The sequence below is a fragment of the Hevea brasiliensis genome, chromosome 18 (assembly GCF_030052815.1).
Source record: "Hevea brasiliensis isolate MT/VB/25A 57/8 chromosome 18, ASM3005281v1, whole genome shotgun sequence".
NCBI classification, from domain to species: Eukaryota; Viridiplantae; Streptophyta; class Magnoliopsida; order Malpighiales; family Euphorbiaceae; genus Hevea; species Hevea brasiliensis.
The window spans coordinates 38,281,108-38,291,953 of NC_079510.1; the positions used below are offsets into that span (position 1 = coordinate 38,281,108).

General features: G+C 28.7%; 1 pseudogene; it reads left to right on the forward strand.

Annotated features, from left to right (window-relative positions):
* The first annotated feature begins 9,144 nt into the window (after positions 1–9,144).
* LOC131175869 (flavonol sulfotransferase-like) lies at positions 9,145–10,179 on the forward strand (annotated as a pseudogene).
* The last annotated feature ends 667 nt before the right edge of the window (positions 10,180–10,846 follow it).

A 10,846-nucleotide genomic window follows, 5' to 3' on the forward strand; every position in this document is an offset into this window, starting at 1 on the left:
AATTATTGGAATTATTGTGAGGCAAAGATACTGAAACGTTATAAATTTTGTGTTTCAGCTGAAAAAGGACCCGGAAGGTCTGAGGGACTGAGTCAAGGCCTAGAGGCAATTCACGTCAGGTTTGTACATAAAAAATTTTAAATTATAGTTTTCACAATAAAAATTGATTTGTTCTACATTGTGAATGTGTTTTACTCATTATGAATTTCGAGAATATTGTGTTGCCTATTTTACAATAGAAATTTAGAATGAAAATTATTTATTAATTTGTATGAAATATTTAAACAATATGGTTTTGAATTTGGTTATGGCCTTGGAAATTTTATTTGAGAATTTGTGTGTTGCCTACTTTGGAAATGGAGATTTGTAATGAAGTTTATTTAATTGTTGTATCAATTATAATTGAACATCATAGTTTTAAATTGTTTTGATTTACACTTGGCATGGCAGTCCCTTATTATGTTCCTCCTCCATTTATGGGGTGAGTTTGACTATATTCCTCCCTCTCTGGCTTTCCAGTCTGAATGGTGAGTTTGGATGAGTACTCATTAGCTAGCTAGCCACCTCCCTCATTGATTTTGATTAGTGAGGTGAGTTTGCCTTGTCGTGATTTACACACGACATGTTTGGAAATTTTGTGTCATGGCCTATGTTGTGTTATTTATTGGCAACACTATAATTATTAAATTGTTTGATCAAATTTATATTATATTAAACTTTGAAAATTATAGTTTGCTATAACTGTGATTTGAAAAATTGTAAAATGTGACTGTGAGATTTTTGACTTATGAATTGTTCATAAATGTTTTATATTACAAATTTTGTATTTTATTGTGTACCACTGAGTATTTTTATACTTAACGATAGCTTTCTTTGCTGTCGCAGATAGAGACAAGGAGAAAGTAGTAGAGTGAGCTACTGATTTTTGGTACTACACGGAGGCTTTTGTACGGGTATTTAGTTATACCCTTGTAATTTATTTTGATGTAAATAGTTTAATGTCATCTGTATTAATGTAAAGTTGAGCAGTTGTATAATAAATTGTAATAATATTATTTTTGGATTTTCTTTCTGTATATTAAGATTGTGTATATAAAATTAATTTTAATACCACGTTTATGAATGGAATTATTTTAACAATATTTTGAAAAGTGAATTTTGATTTAAATTGTGGTTGACTGTATTGTTGGGATATTATTGGAGATCGAGGCTGTGAAATGAAATTATTTGGAAATATTTTTTTCAGGCCTTTGAAGAACTGTTTTCTCCAAATACATATGGCACTCTGACGAAATTTTTCTAAAATTTGCGGACAAATAAAAATGGACAAAAATTTTTACTAGTTTTGAAACTTCAATTAAATATTTTTAATTCCTACTAAAATGCTCACCACTTCCAAAATGTAAGAAAATGGATTTAAAATCTCTTGTAGGGTACTTAATGAGTTATCGGTAGGTAAAGTTCGTTAATTCATTAGATATTCTACGGGATCATGTTACATCTTACTAAGGGGTAGGGTGTGACATATGTAGTGGTATCAGAGCCGCTCCGCGTGCAACCTTGGGCGATAGTGGGGCAAACCTCAGCGAGGACGCTGAGTCCCATAAGGGGGGTGGATTGTAACACCCTGGGCAAATCCCACATCGATAAAACACGGGAGAGATGCTGGGTTTATAAGTTGGCGATTCGTAACCCCCAGTGACATGTTTTAAAACCGTGAGGGCTTCGGCCCAGAGAGGACAATATCACTAGTGGGCCGGGCCACTGAGAGAGACTAACTAATATATTTACTATGAGCAGTTTGATACGTAATGTGAATTCTCTTGGGTGTAATTGGATTTATGGATAGTATAGTTTGAACTTATAATTGATGATTTATTATTCAAAAATAGTAGAAGATGACATGCCCGTGAATGTAGTCCTATGTTAAGAGGGTGAACCACGTAGATATTGGTGTATTGTGTATTTGCTTTATTTTTTTGCAGTTTACACGCTTCTGCAGTATACAACAAATTAGTATCAAATCACAGGGATGATCTTGGAGAGTTTGATTAAAGGTAGAGCTGCTGTGACATGTGGAAAGTCGCCCATGCAACAATAGTGAGGGTAGAGAGTTGAATTTAAGGTGAATCTCTTGATATAAAATCAAGAAAATTAATGATGCGAAGATTTTTTTTAAGAAAGAAGCAAGTTACACTCAAGATGAAGATTGGAGAGATTGATAATTTGAAGGGTTCAAGCTCAAACATGGAGATATAATGATTAAAGATACCAAAGAATTTGAGGTATACAATGGTTGATGGATTTTGAGTCAAGGTAGAGATTGTTAGAATTATGACTCAAAATCGTAATGGGATTTGAAGAGATCTTTTTTCAATTTGAGTTGAAGAAATATTCCTCAATTGAATGGATATATATTGAGTAGAACTCTTATTTTAGTGTTATTCCTATATTGAGTTATGTTTAGAGGAGACTGAGAGTGACTAACTAATATATTTACTATGAGCAGTTTGATTTGTAATGTGGATTCTCTTGGGTGTAATTGAGTTTATGGATAATATAGTTTGAGCTTGTAATTGATGATTTATTATTTGAAAATAGTGAAAGATGACATGCCCGTGGATGTAACCCTAAGTTGAGAGAGTGAATCACGTAGATATTAGTGTATTATGTATTTACTTTATTTTTTTTACAGTTTACACACTTCTACAATACACAACAATTAATATATAGTTTAATACAATTATTAAAAAGAATTGTTTGGTATTTTTCATTTTGGGCTTCATTTTCACATTTATAGGACCCACTTTCATTTATATGTCTGGAAATAACTGTTATATTCTATAATTATTCAAACTAAAAAGGAAATCACTAAATCACTAGAACAAAGATAGCTCCTTTTGAAAATTATATAATTAATTAACTATTACTTGCTATAATTTATATATGAAAAAAAAAAAGACTTATTCGAGATTTCTATCTATCTACTTGCTGAAAATTTTTAAGAAAAACCTAATTTTTATTTTTTATATAAAAAAGCGTTCACTTATCGATAATAAAAATATTTCTAACTTTTTAAAAAATATTCACATCTTTCATAATAAAAAAATTATTATAAAATATATTTAAAAAATTATTTTAATTGAAAAATTAATATGTGTTATTTATTTATTTAATATGATTAATATATTTTTTGTCATTTTAAAATAAATATTTTTCTAAACAATTATTTAATTTTAGTTATGCAAAAATTAAAGTTTAATTTTAGTTAAAGAAAATTTTTTATTTCTTATTTAACGAATAATTATAAAATAAAATTTTTACTATAAAGAAAAATAGTGAAAAACAATTTAAGCTATGATTTTCTCTTTCTTGTCCTCCACGAGTTCCATGGACCCCAAATTCTTTTGAGCTTCTCCTCCTTAGCCTTTGCAGCTCTATTACTACCTTCTTCCTAAACCTTACATATATAGCATTTGGTTCAATTTTACACAAATTTTAGAATTTATTTGAAATTTAAAATGAATTTCACTATTTGGTATGAAATAATTTAAAATGTAAAATTTTTTATAATTCATATCTAAGTATAATTTTAAAATTAAAATTCATTTATTATCATTTCCTAAATTACATCTAAGAGTAAAATTAAAAATTACAATTTTTTACAAATCCTTTTAAAAATATATATATTTAATAAATTTATAACAATTAATAAATATATAAACCAATAAATAATATAATAATAAACATAAAATAAATGCACGTTTCACAAAATAGAGAGTTATATAACAACATATATAGTGTATAATAAGCTTAGTTATTAAAAAATTAAGACAAATATAAAAATATCTTATTAAAAAATTAAGACAAATATAAAATATCTTATGTAATAAAAATATTTAGTTATAGAGTCTAGTTATAAAGAAAGATAACAGTAATGCTGATTTAACAAAATAAATTAAATAATCCATCTAAAAAAAGCCTAATACTATTTTTATGGTAACAGGTTTAACATATAAATTGTATATGCACATAATTTTTAAAATATTTTAATCATTTTATAATAACTTAAATATACTATAAATTATGTCAAAATTTAAAAGTAAAGTAAATTTAATTATTTATTAAGTATAAATTAAATTTGCACATTTAATAAACTAACCGGTCTAAATATATATTATAAAAAATTATATAGATATTATATTTTTAATAATTGTTAGATAATAATAATTATGATTATTGTAATATTATAATATTCTTTCATTATATGTTTATGCTGAGGAGGAGGATCAGGATACATTTTGTCCTTCCCTTTATCAATTTTCCTTTTTGGAGGATGGGATTCTTCAGAGGAAGATGGGCTCTTTGCCTCATATCTGGCAGGTGTTGGAGTAGGTTTTAACAAAGGAGACGGGTGATATGTTGGAGGTGGTTCATACGAATAGTTAAAAGGTCCAAAAGGAACCTGGGAGATCCCAAGGGCAGTGACCATCTATTTTCTGAGGATAGATGTAATGATTGTCTGGTGTGACTGCTCCAATGGGATAATCGTCTTGCTCCTTTTCTAATGGCTGGACCATCATGGTCTGGAATACAGGCAAGGATCCTGTAGAATGCCGTGGTGGCTGGAAGGAAGTCTGTACTGTTCCATCAGGATTTCTTCTGAAAGAAGATTCTGTGATCTGGATTGGTTGAGAGGTTGAATGAAGCCTTTCATAATTGGTTAACCAATCCTTTGGAATGAGCTGTTCAAGCTCATTTCTAGGCAGTTGCCTAGGTATCTGAACAATTGTTGGAGTGGTCTCAGTGTCTGCTACCACAAGCAGAGCATCATTTGATAGAGATGGCTGGGATAAGTCTACTGCATGATCTTGCAGCCTGTAGATAATTTGATGGTGTAACGTGGCCATCATGGAAGATGTGACTTGAGCTGCACCTGTGAGTTGGATTTGGACTTTTAAAGCAGTGCTGAGATGTGGATCTCTAAGAGAAAGATTGTAGTTAGGAAAAAACGTCAATACCACACTTCCTGCATGCAAAGTGGTAAGACATGTCCCTATCACTGCATGTTCATATCAGAAACCTCGTGACGAGGAGTGATACTCTTCTTTGTTGCACCGACTCTTTACAAGCAGTCAACGCTCTCTTTGCTGAATTCCTCGGAGATGCATCCTTATACAGCAAGTGAAAGATGAACATGGTTCTGATGTTGGGCCGAGTGCTGATGGGCCTGTCCTCTATTCCATGGGTGTCTATGATGCGCTTCAGGCTGTAGCGCCATGCTGAGATGGGCTTGAACCATTCTAGAAATCTGGACAGGAGAGTTCTGTTAGTATTGTTCACGACATACTGATACAGGGCCATGAGCGGGAATTCCAGTCCTGTGGAATAGAGTGTAATCATACACCAGAGGAGCCATAGTTCTTCTAGGATGAGTTCTCTGTCAGGTTGGATATATATCCAACAGGTGAGGAAAGGGTTGTCAGGGATAAAGACAGTCGAGGAGGGGAGTAATCCCCTTAGGGTGTTTCTTGCACTCAGGTAGTGAAACAGATGATCCCTTGCGAACTTAGCCATTTTTGTGATGGGTTGGTTTGGTGAGCATCCAGGAGGATTGGATATGTTAGGCCAGGTAAGTGGTGGATCCATTTATTAAATAGAATAATTGACTTTTTTTATTAAAATGCTTCATATAAATATATGTGTTTTAAATTAATCCCACATAAATATAATTATTGAACTCTTTTTTTGATAAACATTAAAATAAATAGCTTATTAATACGATTTGCTTGAATATTCTTTTTTTTTATTAAAATATGAGTTAGATTATATTCTATCTAATTAAATTTTTAAATATTAAACTTTAATACTTAAAATTAATTTTAAAATTTTATTTTTAATATGCATAATTTTTTAATACATTAACTTAATTTTTTTTAATTCGCTGCTATATTTATTCTCATATATATATATATATATATATAATTTATTTTTGTAAAAAAGAAAAAAGAAAACTAAGCAATAGGAATATTAATTAACATGGATGGTCGCACGCTAAAGCAATACAAAATCGTTACATTGAGCAACACATGGCCCATCACTGTCAACATTCCTACACACACAGCCTCAAACAGGAAATTGAAGAAATATAAAAGTGGACAAGGTGGTACCTATACTATTCTTAAGAATAGTAATATATTATTTGGTTCATTTTTAAAATTATAAAGTTTTAAATTTTAATATTAATTAAAATCTAACAAATAAAAAAAAAATTATACGCTATTTATTTGGTTATATTATTTTTGAGACTTTGACATGTTATATAATTAATAACATTATAGTTTATTTATATTCTTGGCAAGGTGTGAATAACTTTTATTAGTTTATATAACTATAATTATTTATTTCAATTATAATCAAATATTTAATTTAATTCTTAAAAGAACAAATTGATCCTTTCTCATTCTGTCGTGGCATTAGAGGACAAGAGCTTATCTTTTGTTTACTATTCTTTTAATCAATTAAGTCCAGGTCTAAGACAGGCGGAAGTTTCTTACTTTTTGAACGTCAAAATATCTTTTAACGATACTTTCTAAGGAGTGACTAATCTAAATAAATAATTATCTATTTATTTATAATATTTTTTATTTATAAATTAAGTTTACAAATTAAAAAAAATTAAATTAGGAGGGATTATTTTAAAATTAATAATTTTTGTTTTGAAAAAATATATATCAATGTAAATTGTATCAGCATTTACATTTATTTTGAATATGTTATTTAAATAAATTAAACATTATATATTTAATGAAAATTATAAATAATTAGTCTAATATAATATGCTTTTTATTATTTTAAACATACTCAATATAATACTTTTTTTTTATATATAATTCTTGCAAAAATAAATAATTTATTTTATATCAATTCTTATTTTACTATTGGTGACAAATCTCGAGTAAAATATTCATTTTATTTCCAAGCAATTAACTCTTAATTAACTCAATTTATTGACAAATGTTATATAAAAGACTTAAAAGATGTAAAATTTGACCCAACCTGACAAATTATTGAGCAATGCTCATTACAAAGTATAATTTTATTACAGAATTTATAAAATATTTTTTATTAAATAAAAAAAAGTTAAAATCTTTATATAAATTAGTAATTTTAATAAAAAATTTTAATTTATTAATTTAATCATAAACATTTTCATTGTTTTCAATTTGAACAATAAATTTAATTAAAAACAATTGAACTCACAATTGATAAAATTATTTTATTATTTTAATATTCTTATCATTAAAATTTATTAAATTTAATTTTAAATTATATTTTAATATTATCTAACTAGTATAGTTTAAAAAATAATTTTTTTAATAATATTTTTAACAGCAATACCAAACAAGTTTACGGTATTCAGTCCATTATTAAATTAAAAAAATGTCAGTTGTTTATATATATATATATATATATATATATATATATATATATATAATGGTGACCTTAAAGTCAAGTGATTTCGTCTATCTTTACCCACTTGTTAAGTTAGTGGTCCACTTATTTGCTGTAGTTTAGTTGAAGGTATATAATTCAATGAAAATGCTTGCCTTTGACATATTTAAACTTTATGAAATTGATGTATTTTATCTCATAATTTAGCGATACACATTTTTTGTAAATTAGTTATTTTAAAAAAAATATCACATTAATAAAAAAAAAACAATTACACTTTATAAAATTTAAAAAGGAAATAACACTTTAAAAAAATATATAAAGATATTAAAAAAATATTTTTTATAAGTAATAAAATATTATTTTCAATTAATATTTAAATATTTTTAATATCACTCATATAATAAATCTAAATTCGAGTTGATGCTTTTTTTAATTCTCTACACAATGGAATAAAAAAAAAAAAAAAATCTCAAGTCTTCGCAAAAGGATGACTTGGACTTCTACCATTCAATTGCCTGGAATCTAAATTTTCAAGAAAATCGAATGTTCCTCTGCCACAAATTTCGACATATCGAGTCAGTATGAAACCAAAAAACACAAAGTAGACTTTGACCTAAAAACTATAACCTTGTTATTTTTAGATCCTTAACTAACTCTAATTAATGCTAAATTAAATTTATGGAACATTAATATATATATACATAGAGAGAAAATTTAATCTATTGTAATCTGAGTAAATTACACCAATCGTTGTTCAATTTATATAATTATTTCAATTTAGTTATTTAATTTTAATTTATTAAAATAAAATTCTTTAATTTTTGTTTTATTATAGAAAAAATTTCTTACTTGCAATAGGTTTACATATTAAAAAGAATAAAATTACCTTTTTACTTTCTTTTACTCATGGGACACAAATATATATAATTTCCTACATAACACATATATTTTATTAAATGGTTTAAGAAGAAAACATTTTTTAAATTCTTTTTAACTTACATATATAATTGGATCCATTAATTAAATACGTTGATCCTATATATTGTGTCTTAAATTCATTGTAGATTAGGTTTAAAAAAGAATTTTCCATATTTTTTTTATGGTACATTGATATCATTTTTAAAATTGTAAAATTTTAAATTTTAATTTTAATTAAAATATAATAAATAAAAAAAACATTTTATGCTATTTATTTGGTTATATTATTTTTGAGACTTTGACATGTTATATAATTAATAACATTATAGTTTATATATATTCTTGGCAAGGTGTGAATAACTTTTATAAGTTTATATAACTATAATTATTTATTTCAATTATAAACAAATATTTAATTTAATTATTTAATTTAATTAATTGAGAGGACTTCAATATTATCTCACAAGCACATATAGAACCTTTCTCATTCTGTCTTGGCATTGGAGGACAAGAGCTTATTTTTTGTTTACTATTCTTTTCATTAATTAAGTCCCAATCAAGGCGGGCGGAAGTTTCTTGCTTTTTGAACATCAAAAATTCCTAATGATCTTTTAAAGATGCTTTCTAAGAATTTTCCTATGCATTATTATAGGTGGCAACAAACAAACCCAAGTTGCCCTCATAAGAATTTTCTTATGCCTACAAGGCTTCCCTTCTACTATAAATATAGGATGATTCGGGTTCTCTTCCTCCCATAGCTCCATAAGCACAAAATAGAGAAGCATATTACTCCTCAAGTGCTCACCATACTAGCTTCCTTCCTACATTCCCTTTCGTGCATCCTTTCTTTCCTCTTCCCAAATGGATCTTGTTTATGGAAAAATGCTAAATGCAGTTCCCACGTCTGTCGGGACTCCACAATTTTCAAAGAATACTAAAGTGATGAGTCCTATGTTGATCTCCCGATGGAGTCCAACTCCACGGGTTTCTAAGATTTTGCCGTTGCGACAAGCACGAGGCTATAATGCACTTCCCCTTGTCCATGAAGCTAGGGAAGGAGGAGAAAAAAAATGCTCCACTTACCCAACAGGACAGGTACAAAGAGATCATGTCAAGCTTTCCCCGAAGGTATGATTGGGTTGTCCAGCCTCTTTACCAATACCAAGGCTTTTGGTACTTCCAAGTCTACCTAGTCGGCTTGTTGGCTGCTCAAGAAAACTTTAGGCCTCAACCTTATGATATTATTCTTTGTACTTGTCCCAAATCTGGCACGACTTGGCTTAAGGCTCTTGCTTATGCCATTGTTACCCGCTCCAGATTTAGCGATTTCGAAAACCCATTGCTCACAAAAGCAATCGTGACCAAGAAATCCCACTAGTAGCTACGCACATTCCTTATAATTCTTTGCCAACTTCCATATCAGAATCAGGTTGTAAACTTGTTTATTTGTGTAGAGACCCAAAGGACGTGCTAATATCTATGTGGCACTTTTTGAGAGGAAAGTTGCCTGAAGGAATTGATAAGGATGCATATATCAATTTGAATAATTCATTTGAAATATTTTGTGAAGGAATTTCTAGCAATGGACCCTATTGGGACCATGTTTTGGGGTATTGGAAAGCAAGCGTGAAAAGCCCTGAGGAGGTGTTGTTTTTGGTGTACGAAGACCTCAAGAAGGGCACTGTTTTCAATGTTAAAAAACTCGCTGAGTTCATGGGCTATCCCTTTACCCCAGAGGAAGAGAGAAGAGGGGTAGTGCAGAGAAGAGGGCTATCCTCTCAAAAAGTCCAAGTCATCCTTTAATTCTCTACACAATGGAATAAAAAAAAAAAAAAAATCTCAATGGTAGAAGTCCAAGTCATCCTTTTGCGAAGACTTGAGATTTTTTTTTTTTTTAGCAATGGACCCTATTGGGGTCTTCTCTCTTCCTCTGGGGTAAAGGGATAGCCCATGAACTCAGCGAGTTTTTTAACATTGAAAACAGTGCCCTTCTTGAGGTCTTCGTACACCAAAAACAACACCTCCTCAGGGCTTTTCACGCTTGCTTTCCAATACCCCAAAACATGGTCCCAATAGGGTCCATTGCTAGAAATTCCTTCACAAAATATTTCAAATGAATTATTCAAATTGATATATGCATCCTTATCAATTCCTTCAGGCAACTTTCCTCTCAAAAAGTGCCACATAGATATGTCGAAATTTGTGGTAGAGGAACATTCAATTTTCTTGAAAATTTAGATTCCAGGCAATTGAATGGTAGAAGTCCAAGTCATCCTTTTGCGAAGACTTGAGATTTTTTTTTTTTTTTATTCCATTGTGTAGAGAATTAAAAAAAGCATCAACTCGAATTTAGATTTATTATATGAGTGATATTAAAAATATTTAAATATTAATTGAAAATAATATTTTATTACTTATAAAAAATATTTTTTTAATATCTTTATATTTTTTTTAAAGTGTTATTTCCTTT